Here is an 18536-nt window from a genome sequence, read left to right on the forward strand (position 1 = left end):
ATTAACAAATGAAATTTTGTCTTCCAAATGTACCAGATACTATGGTTATGACAGCACTTAATAGTTATAAAACACAGCTAACTATAATGAAACAAAAAATTGTGGGACCAAAGAGTAAAGTCATAAGAAAAATAATACCTTTTTAAAGACTGAAAATTATGGCATGTGAATTATATCTCAATAAATCTATTTTTCAAAATGCACATTTGGAGAAATACTATAAAACAAAAAGATAGAAGTTTATTTCATGTATAAAAGCATCACCTGAGTCTGTTTTCTGTTGCTCTAACAAAGTACCTGAGACAGGGTAATTTATGAAAAACAGAAGTTTATTTGGCTCATGGTTCGAAAGGCTGGAAGGAGCAGAGGCACCAACGTCTGCTTGGCACTGTTGGTATCATCAGCTGGTGATACCTTGTTGCTACATCAGATCATAAGCAAATGAAGCATCACATGAGCAAATGTGCTAGCTTGGATCTCTTCTTTCTCCTATAAAGTTACCAATATTATAATGGTGGCCTCACTCTTATGATTCCACCCAATTCTAATTACTTTCAAAGGCCTCACCTACAAATACCAGTAACATATGAATTGGGAGATTATGTTTCCAATACATAAGCTTTGGGGGATAGTTTTCAAGGTTAGCACAGCCACAAGATGTCTATGCAGGACTGATGTGGACTCTGCATGACCAGGGGACAAGTACGTTGTTGCTCTGCCATCTTTAGCACCTGGCTTCCACCTTATATGGTTCAAGATGGCAGCCAGCACTTCTGCATCCCCACTGGCAGGAGGGAGGAAAGGGAGACAAAAGGCCTGGAACTTCCTCCTATGGTGCTTCCACATATCATTGGCAGAATTAGGTCACATTACCACTCTTTACTAAAAGGGAGGCTGGGAAATGTAGTTCTGTTTAGACATGCATCTGGCTACTATTCAGCAGAAAACAGAATATTATGGAGAAGGGACTGAACAAACTAGTGGTCTCTAATACATGGACATTAAATAGAGGGCCTTGAGTATCATCTTAGAATACCCATATTTAATTCGCCAAGGAATTTGAAAATAGTGCATTACTTTGAGGCAAAATATGACATTATTTCAGAGACACACTCTATCTAGAAGTGATGCATAGGATGGATTACAATGAGGAAATCCTGAAAGCAAGGAGACCAAATAGGAGATTGCAGTAGACAAAGCAAGAGGTAATGTGAGCAGAATATAAGGAAGCAGAAGTAGGATTATAGAGAAGGTACTGAGTTGAAGGAATGGAACCAAAAATTTGGCAACTAAATATACTGTGTGGATGAGCAAGAGCATGAAAGCCAGCTAATATTCAGTGAAGTCTCCCTAGAATGGAGGTGTGCAGGCCCAAATATCTACAAAAGCCCAGTGGGTAAGTGATTGGACAAATGAACTCCTATCTCCCCGATAGAAAACCAGAGATCTTTCTGGGTATCTAAGAAAACACCATTTGGGACAGTTGGGAAAAAGTCTAATTCCTTTTGAGACTCCAACACCAGGGAAAATAAAATGTTTATCAGGCAGTTATCTCATACTTTTAGTTTCAAACTACTCTATCAAAGAAAACAAATTTCAGGGTACGTTACCAACTCTACCCAAAGCCACCCGGATAGGAAATAATTATAAAGTCAACGTTTCCACATGTCTATGCAATACATAAAAGCTAATTTTTTTACAGTTTTTAAAGTATTTGGGCTGAGGATTTAGCTCAGTGACCCAGTGCCCACCTAGCAAGTGTGAAGTCCTGAGTTCAATTCCTGGTACCTAAAAAAAGTAAAATAAAATAAAATAAAACCATCCTTTTAATCATTCCCTTAATGTGTTTCCCATTTCACATGTGTAAAATTGAGAAACAGGTATTCTCAGTGACTGTCATATTGCCAGGAAAGGATGTAGCTCAGACCCTAATTCAGGTCTTTCTACCTTGTAACTGCAAGTCTCCATCTCTGCTGCATGAAGGAGGAAAGCGGTCATTCATGGATTGAGCATGTGTTCATACATGTTGCACATTTTGATTATTCCAAAGAACTAACTGTCCCTGCTAATTCGGTTATCATGATTAGTCTACTGCGTCTATGCGGACGCACTGGGTCAGTGCTAGTGTGATGAGAATTTTCTTTATTTGGATCATTTAAACCTGGCTGTTTCCAGCTTTCCTCAGTCTCTTGTACATACTCTTGGTTAGTATGGCTTCTGCTCTTCTTGTTACTCCTGATTTAGGCAGGTTTTGCGTGCTGCTCACTGAATTTCCGAGACTTCTTGTTGGCTTGTGATCCGATTACATTTCCTTAATCTCTTCTCACCTGAAATCACAAAGACACAAACTGTGCTGTAGACCTCCTTAAGAGAATTAAAACTCCGCTAGCCAAGTATAGTGGTGCACTCCTGTAATCCCAGCTCTTGGAAGGCTGAGACAGGAGGATCACTGTGAGTTTGAGACCAGCCTGGGCTACAAAGTGAGGCCAAGGCCAACCTGAACTGCACAGAGAGACACTGTCTTAAAAAGACAAAAAAAAAAAAAAAAAAAAAAAGAAAAGAAAAGAAAAGAAAACCTCTATTAACATGGAATAACATTTATCTGGTAACACACAGTTAAGCGCACTGTAGTAACTGATAACATGAGGAACTTGGAAGCATCCTAAATAACTTATAGTAGGGTTTATATGTCCTGTTTATTTATTATTAGGAGCAAAGAAAGATAGAGCTACTTATTAATTCATTGCAAGATGGTGGTTATAGTAACTACATGCCACACAAACTAATACATTATATAGAGAAGCAGAAATGAGCAACCAAAAAATTAAACATGCCATGTGCTTTGTATCATAATTTTTTCAATTTTTTTATTAGCACATGTTTGCAGTACATAAAGATTACATTCCTTGGGGAAGTTGGTAAATGTTCGTAACACATCTTAACTCTCTTTTTCTTCCTTTTTCTCTTCTTTTCCGCCTCACTGCATCTTTTGAGTTGCTTCACATTTGCACAAAATCTGTCTACCTACTTCCTATTAAGTTAGGAGATAGGCTGTGGCAAAGCCAGCTGGGAAAATAAGCAGGACTAGCTAGTTACAAGAAGAGGACCAAATACTTCCCAGGACCCGATATGTAGAACTTCTTGTAGGTGGGACATGAGAAGTGGACTGTGTATAAGGACACAGATGCCATGAGGAGCCTACTACTGTGACCTTCACAGTAGCCTACTTTGTGTCTTCCAGACCAGGGTGCACTTTTATTTTTGCTCTTTTTCTCTTTTCTTTGGCCCAAATTTGCCCTGCAGAGCCCATTTCTCCCTTACTGCATCACCCCTGTTTCCAAATAAACTTTTGGCACCATTTTTGACTTGTCTCGCTCAATTCTTTGCTCAAGGTGAAAAGGACTTAGAATAAGTTTAATTGGTGAGTCATTTATAAAAGAATTAACCAATTACATTTTTGGTAATCCAGCATGTAAAGTGAAGCTAAGCTATCAGGAGACCAAGGTAAGGCCCTTGGTGGGCACACTTTGCCTCGTTCTAAAGTGTTGTAATTGCTTTGCTTTCTCCTTCTCTCCCTCACTCTCTCCCTAGACTAGGATGCAAGGAACTCTTCTCAAGGCACTCAGGGATTGTTCACTGCTTTTCTAGCTGTGGGGAAGGAAGAAGCATTTTGTTTTTCTTTCTAGATGCTTATACTCACTCTGTGGGTATGCCTGTGGTCGGCATGTTCGTTTGTTATGCTTTTTGGTGCTTTTTTTCGGAATTAGCTTGGTCTCTGCTTACTCTTGCTTGTAAATGGCTTTTTCTTGGTTTGTGTTTTGGTTCAGAGGGCCACCAAGTTACCTTGCCATGTGACCAGTGCCATCTTGTTTTATTTGTTTGATTATTATATCAGTATGTATCACCAGCCACCATCCTTCCTTTATTCTCTCTCTCTTTTCTTTTATTACAAGCAAGCCTCAGATTTAAAGTATATATGGGCTTGTGGAGAACACTTTATTCTCTCTCTCTTTTCTTTTATTACAAGCAAGCCTCAGATTTAAAGCATATATGGGCTTGTGGAGAACAAGAAAGAGAAAACTTTTTCCTCTCCATATGAAAGAAAAAAAATTGTATAATATTCCTTTAAGAACTCATGTGATTTTTGACAGTATGAATCCTTTGAGTGGGGTGTATGTGTGTGTGCAAAGCTATAACTGGAGGACTATAGCTACACTCTCAGGCAAACACAGGAGCATACAGTAGGACAGATGTGGGCCCACAGGCACTAACACACGCCTGACCTTGTGGGATATACCACCTTACTGCAGCTCCAGGCAGAAGAAAGGGGGTGCATGGCAGACCTAACTTACCCTGGCCAGGTGTATATAAGCATGCAACCTTCTTGCCCCTTTTCCCCTTGCCATGGCCCAGATAGCCGAGTGGGGTACCAGACAAGCTTAAGGGCACTGGCAGGCCACAGCTGCCCATGAATGTTTGCACTGAGCTACAAAGCCTGGGAAAAGGCTTAGCCCTACTGTCTTGGTTATACTTTTCCATTTTTGCTGAGACAAATCACCCAACATGAAGGAAGGAAATGTTTATTTAGCTCACTGTTTGTGGAGGTTTCAGACCACAATCACCTGGCTCCAAGGCAGGGTGGCGTGACACTGGGGCAACACTTCAAGGCAGTAACCAGCAAAAGCAGCCAGAGCAAAAGTGGGGAGAACAAGCCTCTTTTCCCCCTTATAGTGTAAGCAACTTCCTGCCCCATCCCCTCCTACCCAAGGAAAGTTAGCATGATACCACCTCTGTGATCTCTTGCACAGAAAGAGGATATTTACAAAGTAAGGGTCCTGACTCCCTGCTGATCCTCTTAGTCAAACTTTTAAACTTCTCAAATTGAGACAATGTATCAACCATAATACCTACTTAAAGGCCAAAGTCACCAAGGTGCTGTGTGCCTTGTTGGACCTGTGCCAAACTCAGAGCAACAAGCATGACAGTGGCCCTGTGGGAGCAAATGCTTAGGTGGCCAGTTTTGTGCTTCCCAAGCAACAGCAAGTGCACAAACTGGTGCTGGGGCTGACTGTGTCCCCACCTGTGCAGCTTACCAGTGCTTTACTCTCTGGTCCAAGAGCTTGCCTGAGGTCATTGCCTGCTGGCTTCTGTGTTTCCTTGTTTAGCTGCACATAAGTTAAAGACCTGATGGCTGAACAGAATAGCATTTAACAACAGGTGAAACCAAAGTAAAGTAACTGTGAATGTATAAAAACAGCCATCCTGTTCATAGTCCTTTTTTCAATAAATGTAGGAGATACTGTTCCCATGTTTTTACTCTGATAGAGTCAACTAAGGGACTTGAAATACCAGCTATGCCATCAAGGAGTTTCAAATAAATCCAAGTTGGGCCATCAAGGGGTTCAACTAAGTGGTCAAGAGAACTTATCATGGTTTATGTCAGTGCCCCCTCCAAGTCTCATACAACTGTGGATGTGACTGAACCTAGAGTTTGTGACTGGTAACTTGTCTAGTGCTTGATTTAGTGGTGTGAGTGCTACACCCATCCAGGGGTGGAGGCAGTATATAGTTTAATGGCAGGAAGAAACCATGTCTTTCTCTTGCAAGTTTACTTCTTGATATTTGCAGTGGCCATGCCACCCTACCACTTAGAGCCCACCGAGTATGGATTGAAACCTCCAAGAACTGTAAGAAATAAACCTTTCCTTTCCTAATTTTGGGCATCATGTATTTTGTCTCAGCAACAATAGAGAAAAGTAACTAAGACAGAATTTGGTACCAAAGGAATGGGGTCCTTGCTGTGACCTGACCATATGGTTCAAGAGCCTTTGGGAATAGCTTATAGGAAGAGTTTGGGAAAGGCTCAGAGTTGTCACCTGAATGCATAGAGCTGGAACAGATTAGGCTGTTTTGTAGGGGAGATTCTGGTCAGAACTCAGGAGAACAGAAGGCTGATAGAAAGCCTGCCAGTAAAGACCAGGCTTGGGAGGCTTCTGCTGGGAAAAAGGACTGCACTGGTTGTTGGACTCCACACGATATGTGTTATGACTTGGCAGAAAGCTTGTCTGCATTTTGCTCATGTCCAGAAACTTTACCTGAGACTGAGATTAAGGGCAACAGACTAATTAATCTGGCAAAAGAAATTTCAAGGTAGTTAAATATTGAGTTGTTGGCATGGCTATCGTTGGGGGCTTTTAGCCAGATTTATGTTGCAAACTAAGAGCAAAAAGCCCAGCAGCATGATTTAAAATATTGTGAATTTGGCCAGAAAGCTGTGGACTATAAAGATAGAGCTGAGACCTTGATTGCTGAGAAAGAACAAAGAAATAAAAAAAAATGGCCTGGGACCATCCCAGGAAGCAGTTGGTCTCCACCTTTTGCAGCCTCAAAACTTCAAAAGTGAAAGACTTTGCTTGGAAGAGAAAGCCACAGAGTGCTGTGTTCCAGAGTGGTGACAGAGGCCACAGGAGGTTCCAAAATGGCAGTGGCCACACCAAATTCCACAATGGCAGTGACATAGAAAAGCTTTTCCTCTGAACCACTTGGGTCAGAGAGCCAAGCAATCCAGGCACTTGGCCCCTACAGCCAAGAGAAAAGAAAGCCTGGATACTGCTCCAGCTGGTAACGGACCTTGGTGGCATCCATGTGACACTAGTTTCAAATGCAAGGAAAATGCGCAAGTTCTGAGGTTAAGGCAACTTCCACCCTGATTTTGGAAGGCCTGGGAGGCCAAGCAATGTGCCCTAAGAGGGCAGTGGGTAAAGCTGTGAGTGAAAGGCCAAAGATACAGTGGAGACCCCAAGGGTTTGGAAAAGCCAGAAACGTGGATCATCCAAGGAAAGCTACCAAAACTGAGCAGAATGGGCTTAGAAGAGAAGCTGTGAGAACTGGAACCCCTGAAAGTGCCGTGGGGGTGGAATCACTCAAGCCTTTTGGAGCTTGCAACCAGATTGCTTCAGATGCTGAGCATGGAAGTACAGGACTTAGTGTTCGCCCTGCTGTATGTTGGACTTGCTTTTGTTCCAATGTTTTGTATTCCTCTGTTTGTAACTTTTGGAATGGTAATGTTTATCTTGTGCCTTTGCATTTTGGAATTGTTTAACCTTGTTTCATTTGTACAAGAGGTTACAATTAAGTTTGCCATAGATCTCCAAGGAGACTTGGGACTTGAACTTTTCAGCAGTCCTGAAACTGTGACTTTTGGCAGCCCTAAGTATCTTTTGCATAAAAGATGTGCATGAGTCTTTGCGGGCTAGGGGTAGAATGTCATAGTTTGTATCCGTGGCCCTCCCAAGCCTCATGCAATTATGGATGCAACTAAATCTAGCATTTGGATTGGTTCATTGTCTAGCACTTGGATTGGTGATATGAGTGCTACACCAGCCCAGGGGTGAAGTCAGTATATAGTGCAATGGCAGGAAGAAGATGTGTCTTTCTCTTCTGCTTTTTGTGCATGCTATTTGCCACATTCATGAATGGTGGTCCTGCCATACGATTCTGCCATTTGGAGCCAACTGAATATAGACTGAATCCTCCAACAAATTGTAAGAAATAACCCTTTTCTTCCTTTATGTTGGGCATCAGGTATTTTGTCTCAACAAGAAAAAAGTAACCAAGTCACTTGGGAAAGTTCTGTCATCACCTCATAGGAAATAAAGGACCAAGCAAGAAAAACAGCTCAGCTTCCTTGTCCTTGTGAAGTAGATGGGTCCCACTATGGAGACAAAGAATTTCATCTGTGGTGAATGATGCCAGCATTACCCTAAGCTCCTGACAGAGATACCTGTTTAGTCTGTGTGAGGGTCAGAAATGGCATTTTGTGAACTCTGTTCTTCTGGTAGAATACACCCTTGAGGAGTTCAGACTTAGCTGTGTCTTTCTCTTTAGATGCCTCATGCTGTCAGTGGGAAAGCTCTTGGGCCATGCCACCTTGCAGATTCCACTGACTTCACCAGCAGGCTGTATTCTTGATGAATGGGACAGGTTTGAGCCTGACAATTTAAAACAAGAACAGCTTATCTACTGTTGCAGTATGGTTGGGGTTTAACATGAACTGGGAGGTGGCAAAAGATGGGTTCGGGATAGTACTTTATGACATCATTCTCCAGTTACAGCATTTCTGCTTGAAACATAAAAGATGGAATGAAATGCCTTATGTTTAGGCTTTTGTGACTCTTTATCAAAGGGAACTACGGTACTTAGTGCAAGCTCTAAGGAGAAAAAAGTTTCCTGGATGACCCTTTTCTGAGACCCTTACTTGTCACTCAGCAGGATTTTGGTCTCACTGATCTATTTAAGGAATATAACCACACTGGAAAGTCTCCTCCCCCTCCCCCTTTTAATCCTCAGTCCAATGAATCAGGCTTATCTGCTCCAAGTGGCCAGGAGACTCCCTTAGAGGCCGGTGCCCAAGAGTAACCCAGCATTCCTCAGCTCACCTGGCAGCCTATTCAGCCTTAAGGCGCCCTGCTGCACACAGACAGCCTTAACTCCCACAAGTTGAACCCAAAGTGGTGTTTCCTACTACCCTGATTCACAACTTGCCCTGCCGCTAAGAGAAGTCCCAGGGGTGGAAGGGAGTACTCAAGCACAGTTGCCTTCTCCAGTTCCCAATGGCTAACAATGCAAGGAATGACTAGGCTGTGAGAAGACCCTAGTAAGGTTGCAGATGGGTTCCAAAACTTGACTCTTGCTTGTGACTTGTTTATTTTATTTTTATTTTTATTTTTATTTGTCTTTTTCCTTTTTATCGGTACCGGGGATCGAACTCACGACTGCCTGCTTGCAAGGCAAGTGCTTATGCTGCTGAGCTAAATCCCCAGCCCCTGCTTGTGACTTATTAAGGCAAGATGTCCAATTTATCTTGGCCAATTTCTATACCTCAGATCCAAGAGAATCCTACAAAAGACTAAAAACTATGCAAATGAACAATAGGCTTTAAAAAGAGAAGGAAACCATTCTGGAATGGCTATTCCCCCTTCAACAGAACCAAACTGTGACTATCATACTCAGCGTGGACTAGAAAAGATGTCAAATATTCTAGCTACTCTATGAGGATGAATAGGTGCACTAAAAAGTCAGCTAATTATGATTAAGTGGGTGGGGTCATACAGAGCACAGGGGAAAATCCAGCTATGTTTCATAACTGATTAGCAGAAGTCCCTCAAAAGTATATCAGTACAAACTCATCTTCCAGGGAAAGAGAGACAGTAATGAGACAATACTTCATCTACCAGTCAGCCTTAGATATCCACTATGAGCTGCAAAGTCTTCAGATGAGATCACAGACACCTATGGCTCAATTGCTGGACACAATCTTTTCTGTGTTTAGCAATCAGGATTCAGAGGAAAGATAAAAGAGAAAGACTAAGATAGTACTTGTTGCAAGTGTTAATGCTTTAAACCCACCTAGATTGTCTGAGGACTAGCCCAAGGACAACTGAGGAAAAGGTTCCTGTTTCAAGTGTATAGGACCTGGACACTGGCACAAAACTGCACTAAGTCTCCACCTGGTGGGGGACCAGGTGGAGCTTCACGTGTGAGGCAGCTAATGCGCCTGACTTGTGGCACTGGAAGTTTGATTCTCTCTATTCCCAGATAAGCTGCTAGCCAGAATCCTCAGTTGCTACTCTGATGACTGCAGGGAAAAATATGGAATGTTTCACAAACTTGAGTGTCATCCTTACACAGGAACCATGCTAATCTTCTCTGTATCATTCCAAATTTAGTATATATGCTGCCAAAGCTAGCATATCTACTTTGATGCCTGAATATGTCCAGGGAAACCTTCAGTGCTCCTATCCACAGACATCACTATCTCCTCTGAGCAACCCTAGGTACCCTGGAGGTTGAGGATAAGCCAGTTCAATGATTTCTTTTTGTTTTGTCTGCTTTAGAAAACCATAGCCATATCTGGGATTGAGAGGACTTCAACTCAGAGATCCTTCGTTTCTTTTCTGCCCAGAAGTTAGCCACTCTTGTAAACAAATAATTTCTCAGAACCTATGCAAGCGGAACATAGATCCTGAGGGGGTATGGTTTGCTGAAGGAAGTAGCTTTCTCTGAGGACATAGAAAGTCAGGTTATATAATATTTTAATATAATTTTCAAGTGGCCAAAGCAAGCCTCTTTTCTGAGGAATGACAATCTAGAAAGAAAGAGGCTTACTATCAAACAATCATCTATGAAGCACAAGCAGGAAAATGCACAACTCCTACACATCAGTCCATCATCCCAAACAGGTCGCAGTCCTGCACTGTGAAGATCACCGAAGAGATATGTTTAAAGTCTCCTTGGGAAATCAAAAGGCTCATAGGAAGGCAAAAAGGATACCTCTGCAGCCCCGTAAGCCTTGTTTCCAGTTCCTGAGGAACCATTAAACGTGGTCCCAAGGAACCACTCTATACCTCTCAGGACAATAAATGGGCATTAGGACAAGGGAGAGTTAAAAAGAGACATCGGTGTTAAGAAACAAACTGGTCCTTCCTCAGGGGACACAGTGGAAGGCTCTAAAAACCCTTCATGACTCCTTCCAGATGGAAATGACTACTTGAGTTTTCACAGGACTAGGACTAAAAGCCACCATCTGACAGGTCTGTGGTGCTCGCCCACTGTGCCTACAGCACCCAGGGCCAATTCCAAACCACCTCCTTTATAGAACCTGTACCAAGGAGGCAGACACACCCTGAGAGGACTGGCAAAGAGACTTTACTCCTATGCTACCAGCTGGAAGGTTTAAACAGATGCTGGTTCTAACAGACACCTTTTACAAGATAGATTGAAACCTTTCCTATCTGTTCAGAAAAGGCTCCTGAGATAGTCAATGTGCCTCTTAAAGAAATCATCCCCAGATTTGGACTATCCCAGGCTCTCAAGTGTGACATGAAACTTCTTTTACCTCCCAAGTAACTCAGAGAGTGACAAAGGCCTTAGGAATAAAGTACTGTCTTCATGCCACTTGGCAGCTTCAATCTTCTGGAAAGGTAGAGTGAGCCATCCAGACCCTAAAGCAAGCTCTGGAAAACTTTGTCAAGAGACACCCGAGCCCTTGCTCCAAATGCTGCCAGTAACACTCATGAGGGTTTACATGCCCAAAACTGGGCTGAGTTTGAGCCCTCTTAAGATGTTATGTGGAAAGCCATTTCCATCCTCTGATATAACGGTATACAAGAGGCTTCTAGACTCTTACAATATCTCATCCATCTGGGCCACGTACAACAGGCCACTCACGTATATGAGAAGAGTTCTGCCAGTTCCTGGCCAGGGAGAACCACCTGGTGTCTGTTCTGGAGACCAAATACTTTTGAAAACTTGGAGAGAAAGGACACTTGCTGACCAATTAAACTCAAAATTAAAAGGCCCTATTTCAGTAATCCCTGCTTCACCTATTTCAGTAAAGGGGGCAAAGATAGATAATTGCATTCATCTTTCTGGATTAAAAGTAGTCCCATCTGAACTGTCTGAAGAAAACAACCCAAAAGGAATCTTGAGATTTCTCTTCAATAAGTAACTCCAGTGCTGCTACAGATAAGTAAACAAGATTTTGCTACGGCCATGTCTTCTCAGATGCTTGATAATTTATCTGACAAACCTCTACCACACAGTCTTCTTTACAGGAAGTGTCAAATCTGAGCTGCTCTTCACATTTGGATAATCATGAAGTTCCTTTCTCCCATCCAGACAGCTGGATGGTCAGTAACTCTTTTCTCATTGTTTTCTAACAAGGTTTTCGCCTTCAACCCAGCCAGTAAACCACAGCACTCCAAGGTAGTTGGACAGCACTTAATCGCTAGTAGGTAGGGTCTACAGCCCTTCCACTTTGAAGATGCTGTGAAAGACAGAGACCACCCTCCCTCAGCACCCCTTAAAGAATTATGAGACTTAGGTCTCCCAGGGGGAAATGAGGCAGGAGATAGGGTGTGGCAAAACTGGCTGGGTAAATAAACAGGACCAGTCAGGTATGAAGTCCCAGGACAGCACCAAATAATTCCCAGCACCCCAAATGTAGAAATTCTTGTGGGTTCCCATGAGATATAGACTACATATAAGGGACACAGGTGCCATGAGGAGCCTGCTACTGTGACTCTTCACAGTAACCCCCTTGTATCTTCCAGACCAGGGTGTACTTTCATTTTTGCTCTTTTTCTCTTTTGTTTGACACAAGTTTGCCCTGAAGAGCCCATTTCTCCCTTACCCCATCATCCCTCAGTTTCCAACTAAGCTTTTGGTACCATTTCTGGCTTGTCTCATTTAATAAATTAATTAATTATTTTATAAATTAATTGGCGAGCCATTTCTAAAGGAATTGCCCAATACTCTATTAAAGTTTCTCTTTTATCTTGCTCTTTATTTTATTTTGAATTTCTCTTATAAGGGAAATCATGCAATATTTAAATATGTGCATCTGATTTATTTCACTTAATATTACAGTCTTAAGGTGCATCTATTTTCCTGAAAATGCTTCAAGTTTATCTTTCTTCATGCCAGAATAGTACTGCCTTGTGTGTAAATATCACGTTTTCCTTATCCATTCATCTGCTGGTGAATGCATAGGTCACTTTCAAGATTTAGCTATTAGGAATTGTGCTGCTATAAGGAAAATGGTAGGAAAGGAAAGGAGTCTGTCAAAGCAAAATTTTCTAAGAATTACAAATTAACTGAAGTAATATTAGCATCGCAACTTTTGTAACAAGTTTGGTTTAGATATTGATTGACAAGTGTACCAGAAGGGAATTCTTTAACTAGAGGCTTGAACTGGGCGAAACTTGATGGGAATGACTGATCCAAACTATGAAACGTGAATGACAGTTTTATAAGAGAATTAATAAAAATACAATGAAAGGCCAGGCTCAGAATACAGACTACAAATTATCTGCATAACTTTGGGAAAGTTATCTATTCTCACTGTGCCTCAGTTTCCTTTTCTTTTCAGTAGTTATACTGTTGAGGATGAAATTGAACTGCATATTACACAGTAAGTGTTCAATAAACGTCTCTAAGAACATTCTGATACCAACTCATTTTCTTTTCTTGGTAATAAAATATTGATATGCATTAGTCATATATAGCAAAAGAACAACTGTATCAAGTGTTTGGCAACTTTATTGGCCCCTCTATCTGCTTGATTACCAGAAGCTTCTCGCTGGGTGGTATAACCCTGGAGTTTCCTCTGTCTCTCTTGCTGATCTGAAAGTGATGCACTTTCTTCTCTGGGTGGAAAATTAACATCTGTGAGATCTAAAGTGAAATTGATCTCCATAGATAGAAAAACATCTTGTGACATTTTCTATGTGTGGCTTTCTTTAAACCCCTTCCCACTTGCAGCACACCAGCACTATCAGGGCTCCTGTATGTAGCCTGCACTGTATCGGGCAAGAAAGGCGAAAGCGACTGAAGGGCCCTGAAAGAGTCAGCTGCAGGAGGCCAGAGTGTTCTTTGGAGGGGAGCAGAATGGCAAGATGGACCAGCAATTGCATTCTGGCCCAAATTAGCGTGGGGGTCTTGGGTAAGTGAATTTACCCTGATCATCAGTTCCTCCCAAGTAAATAAAAGGACAGGTTCCTTCCAACACTGACATTCCAGGACTCTATACACCCCTCCCCAGAATACTTCTCTGAGAAGACAACAGTTCAGGCTGCATTTCTTCTGCTGACTCACAGGATCCCTGGCAGCTGCTCACATCTCCAAAGCCTTTCTTCCCAGTAAAGTCTGGCTGATAACAAGCAGAATTTAGAGATTTTTAACAATGGTCCTGCTTGGAGTTGGGGTCCAAGAGGTGAGCTTTCTCCTGTGGGAGCTGGGGGCTCTGCATTCCTGGGTTGTCCTTGCTGCCGTGGGCTACTGCTATCTCATTCTTAAAGAACACTTTTCACTGCTTATCTTGCCACTGTCTTTCCCTGCACCCTTCTCAATTGTGTTGGCTGTTTTTTCTCCTTCCTTTTCAGAACTTCAGTTTACTTTTGGCTTTAGCTCATAGCTTTGGTAATGAAAGAAAGGAGATCATATTTCCTCTAGTCAGAGCTATATTTTCAGGACACAGCTGCCCAGATCCATTAGAAATAAAACAGGAGGAGACATGAGGTCATGGACAAATCACACCCAGATTTCTCCTAATGGAGAAGAGCCAGGTGAGAATTTAGTGTTTGGGGAGGTAGGGTGCAACCAGGCTTGTGCGGTGGGTTCTGGGGAAGAATTAAAGAAGGGTTTTGTCCTGGGCTCTAGGAGGAGCTACCTCCTAAGTTCTCAACACTGTCTCAGGGCTGGCAGAGACCTTACTTTCTGACACATGTAGTATTGGAAGTAAAGGATTCCAAGATCTGTCATGCAATGACCCCAAAACTTTTTGGTATTCCCCGAAAACCGTAGCAAATATGGCTGGTACATTACAGTTTGAAGGAGGTCATTTAGTTGGGTTGCGGTTTCTATTCATGTCATAGATTTGTGTATGTGCATAGTATATGCACATGCACAGGAGACTGGAAAAAGAACAACTTGTTTACAAAGGTACAAATATTTGAAATATTCACTCCTGGACAGCAAATAGTAGGCAGTCAGTCTAGGTCTTATTATCTGGTAATAATATCTCTTTGCACAGAGTAGTTATTGGACTATTATGATTTGCCAGGCACTTTTCTGAGGGCTTAAAAAGCATTATATCATTAATGGTCACTAGAATTTTATCAGATTAAGGCCACTATTACCCACATCCAAATGGATAAAAAATCAGAGGCTTAGGTAGTTTATATAATTTCTCCAAACTCACAAAACAGCTAATTGTTAAAACAATTTAAATAGAAGTGTTCAGTCTACAGGACCTGTATATTTACCAAGCAAACTATCCCACTTCCCAATGTGTAGATTCTGTCTCAGTGACATGCTGAATACCTTTCATTTTTAGGATGAACTTTATTTAGTGTAGATTGAAAGCCAGATTTTGGAGCTTTACTGTCTAGTTTTGAATGCCAGTTTTGCTACCAATTCATCATCATAATCTTGGGCAAGTTGCTTAGCCTCCATGTGTTAGTTGCCCCATGTATAAAATGGGATAGCAATAGTATTAGCCTCGTAGGGTTATTGTGAGGATTAAATGAGATAACACACATAAAGTTCTTAGAATATAATAATGGTAGCCCTTTTAGCTAATATCAACACAAATATTTATGTCTCTTATATAACTTAGGAAGTAGGTCCTTAAATATAGACAAAAAGAAGGATAAGGCATAGTTAATAAGAAAGGACAAACAGACAACAGATAATTCTGCAAAAGAGGTTAAGACAAGCCTTAGAAGGACAAGAGATACACATGTGCTTTGTTCTTTGTAGGCAACCAAGATGCTGGCTTTAAAAAAAGGATGGCACGATAATTTAGGGGCTTTAACCTCTGTCAGAACCCTATTTAACCAGAGATCAGAGTAAGGGATGATCCAAGAGAATAGCAATGATCTTTATTAAAACATTCTTTTGCCAGATTTTTTGAAATTCTGTTTGCAAGGTGATCTATATATTTTATATATAAAGATATCCTCCATGCTGAAAACGGAATCCAAATCATTTTCTATCCTGATCCCATATCCATTTTGAAAATGGCTTTCATTGACTTAATACGTTTGGCACCCTCTGGCATGTATAAAGCATGCTTTATAAATAGTAAATAGCCCGTGCTGCCAGAGACTCCTCTTGACTGAGACAAACATGACAGTATATTCTTTTAAGAAGATGAAGTAATACGTGAGCCAGTTCTTTCACTATGTATGCCAGGGGAGATTTGAGCTGGGGCATAATTTACAGGGAACAAAAACAATTTTAAGACGTAAAGCTGGGGTTGGTTGGTTTTTATAGCAGTAAACTCAACCTGTTCCACCAGTTCTAATCCACTTGGCTGATTAAGTGACCAACGTGAGCAGCCAGGTGTTCTCTGCTATGTGTGACCAGCTCAGAAACACAAAGTTAAAGGAAATGGAAAAACACAAGTTAATAGGGAGAAATCCAAAACTGTGTGCCAAGATCTAGCATATAATGTTAATTATACTGCTGATTTTAATAGTAAGAATGCTCAACAGTTGGTAAATTATTTAAAAATGTTTTAGTACATCTGCAAGATTCATCACTTTATGGTTATTGAAAATGATATAGAAGGGGCTATAATGATAACCAGAGGGAATTATATTAATGATTTTTATTTTTAAAATCCACTAACATGGTATTTAGAAGTAAGCATGATTTTGTAAAAGATAAAAGGATGCATATTTTAATTATTACCTCTAGGTGGTGAAATTATGGGTGGTCTTACTTATGTATACTATTGAATCTTTCTGTAGTGAAGGTCTATTAATGATATATCAAAGTTACTTAAAAGAAAAACAAGAGAATTACTTTCCCTCCCTTCCAAGGAGCTCCCTCAAAGGAGAAGCAGCCTCTTATTCAGCATTGTGCCCACCATCAGATCCTGGCTTGAACTTCTGGATCCATCACTAGTCAAAATGAATAATGAAGTTAAATGTGACCAGCAAAACCCTAGAGGCACAACTGGGCACAGAGATGATCTAAGGGCCAGATCATGATGCCCAGCAGTGGATAAGGGAACCACAAGGAACAAAGCACATGGTTCCCAGAGGCTCTCAGAAGTTCCTGTTCCATGTGGTCCAAGAGCTGGAAGTGCCAACTGTGCTAAAATGGCTCAGAACATCTCCTCCTGGAACAGCTAAGGCCTCTGTGGAAAAAGCAGCTTTACCTATCATCAGAATCGTCAGTAGCAGAGCCAGGTTCTTAGTGAGGAAAGGGAACTGACAGATCATGAGCATGCTTTATTTATGTTAAATAAAACCTAAATACCTAAATAAAGTAGAATAAACCATATTAGTAGGTACCTTATACATGATGCTCGTTCAGTTCTCTCAACAATCCTACAAGGTAAAATGCCTGAAGCCGTTGCTGTTTTACATAATACATGTGTTTCTTGGCAATTCCCAGCCTTCCTGGACCCCAATCAGTGACTCAATAAAAGTATTCCAGATGCTCAGAGATTAACCATGCAGAATAGCCACCCATCCGTACCCGCCTTATGGAAAAAAAGAATATTCTTTTAGACTTACAGGTTCTAGTCCAACAGGCAGGAAGCTGAAAGTTAGCATTTATTTATTTTTACTGGGGATCAAACTCACAACCTTGCACTTGCCAGGCAGGCACTTGTGCCACTGAGCTAAATCCCCTGCTCATCATTCATTGCTAAAAACATATGAAATGTTGAAAAAACTGAAAAACCAATTCTTTATGGATTTGTCAGGGAAGTGAGATCACAGTGCAAATCATAGTCTTACAAACTGGAGAGACCATGTCAATGAAGAGAAAGAAGTGGGTTTTGCTAAGTCAGACACTCAGGAACAAAAACTGCACAACCAGCGGCAGAGCATGAAAACCTGAACTACACCTGATTGCAATGTGGACAAGTCTTAGAGAAAAACTAAGAGGATTCAGTCTCTGGAAGACCCCATCATGTGTAGTTTTATCCCTAAGAGATCTACCAGACTTCTCAGTGGATGTCAGGGAAAAATTACCTCATGCTTCTGTCAGGAGGAAAGAAAAAGGAATGACTTTGAAATATGGCAGGGCATTCTGTTCTTATTAACAAGGTGTGCCTGCAAGAAAGACTCCTTAACAAGGAAACTTCTGGGTGTTTATCAGAACATAACTGACCTGGGGCAGGGAAATACCAGCTCCACCAGCTATAGCCATTCTTCTAAGAAGGCCGCAGTCCAGACTCTCAGACTAATACTGAAACCTAATCACAGGCCGGGAGACCATCCGTCCCACCAACACCTTACCACCAGCTCACTAAAGGACTGCTTGTAGCAGCTCTTTTTAGCTAGTTCATTAGGTTTGGCTCTCAAAGAAATAACAAAAAGCAAATGAAAAGAATCAAGGAGATAGAGTAAACATCAAAACCAGACTCAGATATGGCAGGATTATTAAAATTATCATATTGGAATATTTTGAAAACTGGTTAAGATGCTAAAAGATCTAATGGAAAAATAAGCAATATATAATAAATAGATAGCATAAGAAGAGATATGGATAATCTATGAAAAAAGAAATACTATATATCAAATATGCCTTTGATTACCTCATTAATAGACTAGGCATGGCTAAGGAAAAAATCTCTGAGTTTCAGGGCATGCCAATAGAAACTTCTAAAACTGAAAATCAAAGAGAAAAAACTGAAAATAAAAAAACAGAACAGCATACCCAAAACCTGTTACACAACTACAAACGGCATAAAAATCCACAATGGGACCATAAGAAGGAGAAAAAAGGCTAGAAATAGAAGAAATATGTAAAGCAAAAATGACATTGCCCAAATTAATGTCAGACACCAAACCATAGATCCAGGAAGTTCAGAGAACATCATGTAGGACAAAGGCCAAAAAACTATACTCAGAATTATCATTTTCAAGCTTTATACAAAATCAAAGATAATGAAAGATAAAATATACCTTACCTATTGAAGGTACAAGTGTGAGAATTATATATGAGTTCTCAGA

At 41.0% G+C, this 18536-nt stretch overlaps 1 long non-coding RNA gene and 1 other non-coding gene across 2 annotated transcripts in view; both read right to left on the reverse strand.

Moving 5' to 3' along the window:
* Positions 1-499: 499 nt before the first annotated feature.
* LOC134475896 (uncharacterized) overlaps positions 500-18536 on the reverse strand; it is a 55525-nt gene continuing 37488 nt past the window's right edge. The window contains exon 3 of the long non-coding RNA XR_010047222.1: positions 500-2327. This is a non-coding gene — a long non-coding RNA (uncharacterized LOC134475896). The remainder of the gene's footprint in view (positions 2328-18536) is intronic.
* LOC111753519 (U6 spliceosomal RNA) lies at positions 9646-9752 on the reverse strand. Its single transcript, XR_002788300.1, has one exon. It is a non-coding gene; the product is annotated as a U6 spliceosomal RNA (small nuclear RNA).

The sequence above is a fragment of the Cavia porcellus genome, unplaced genomic scaffold (assembly GCF_034190915.1).
Source record: "Cavia porcellus strain 051 isolate PalLab524CR breed Dunkin Hartley unplaced genomic scaffold, mCavPor4.1 scaffold_5, whole genome shotgun sequence".
Classification (NCBI taxonomy): Eukaryota; Metazoa; Chordata; class Mammalia; order Rodentia; family Caviidae; genus Cavia; species Cavia porcellus.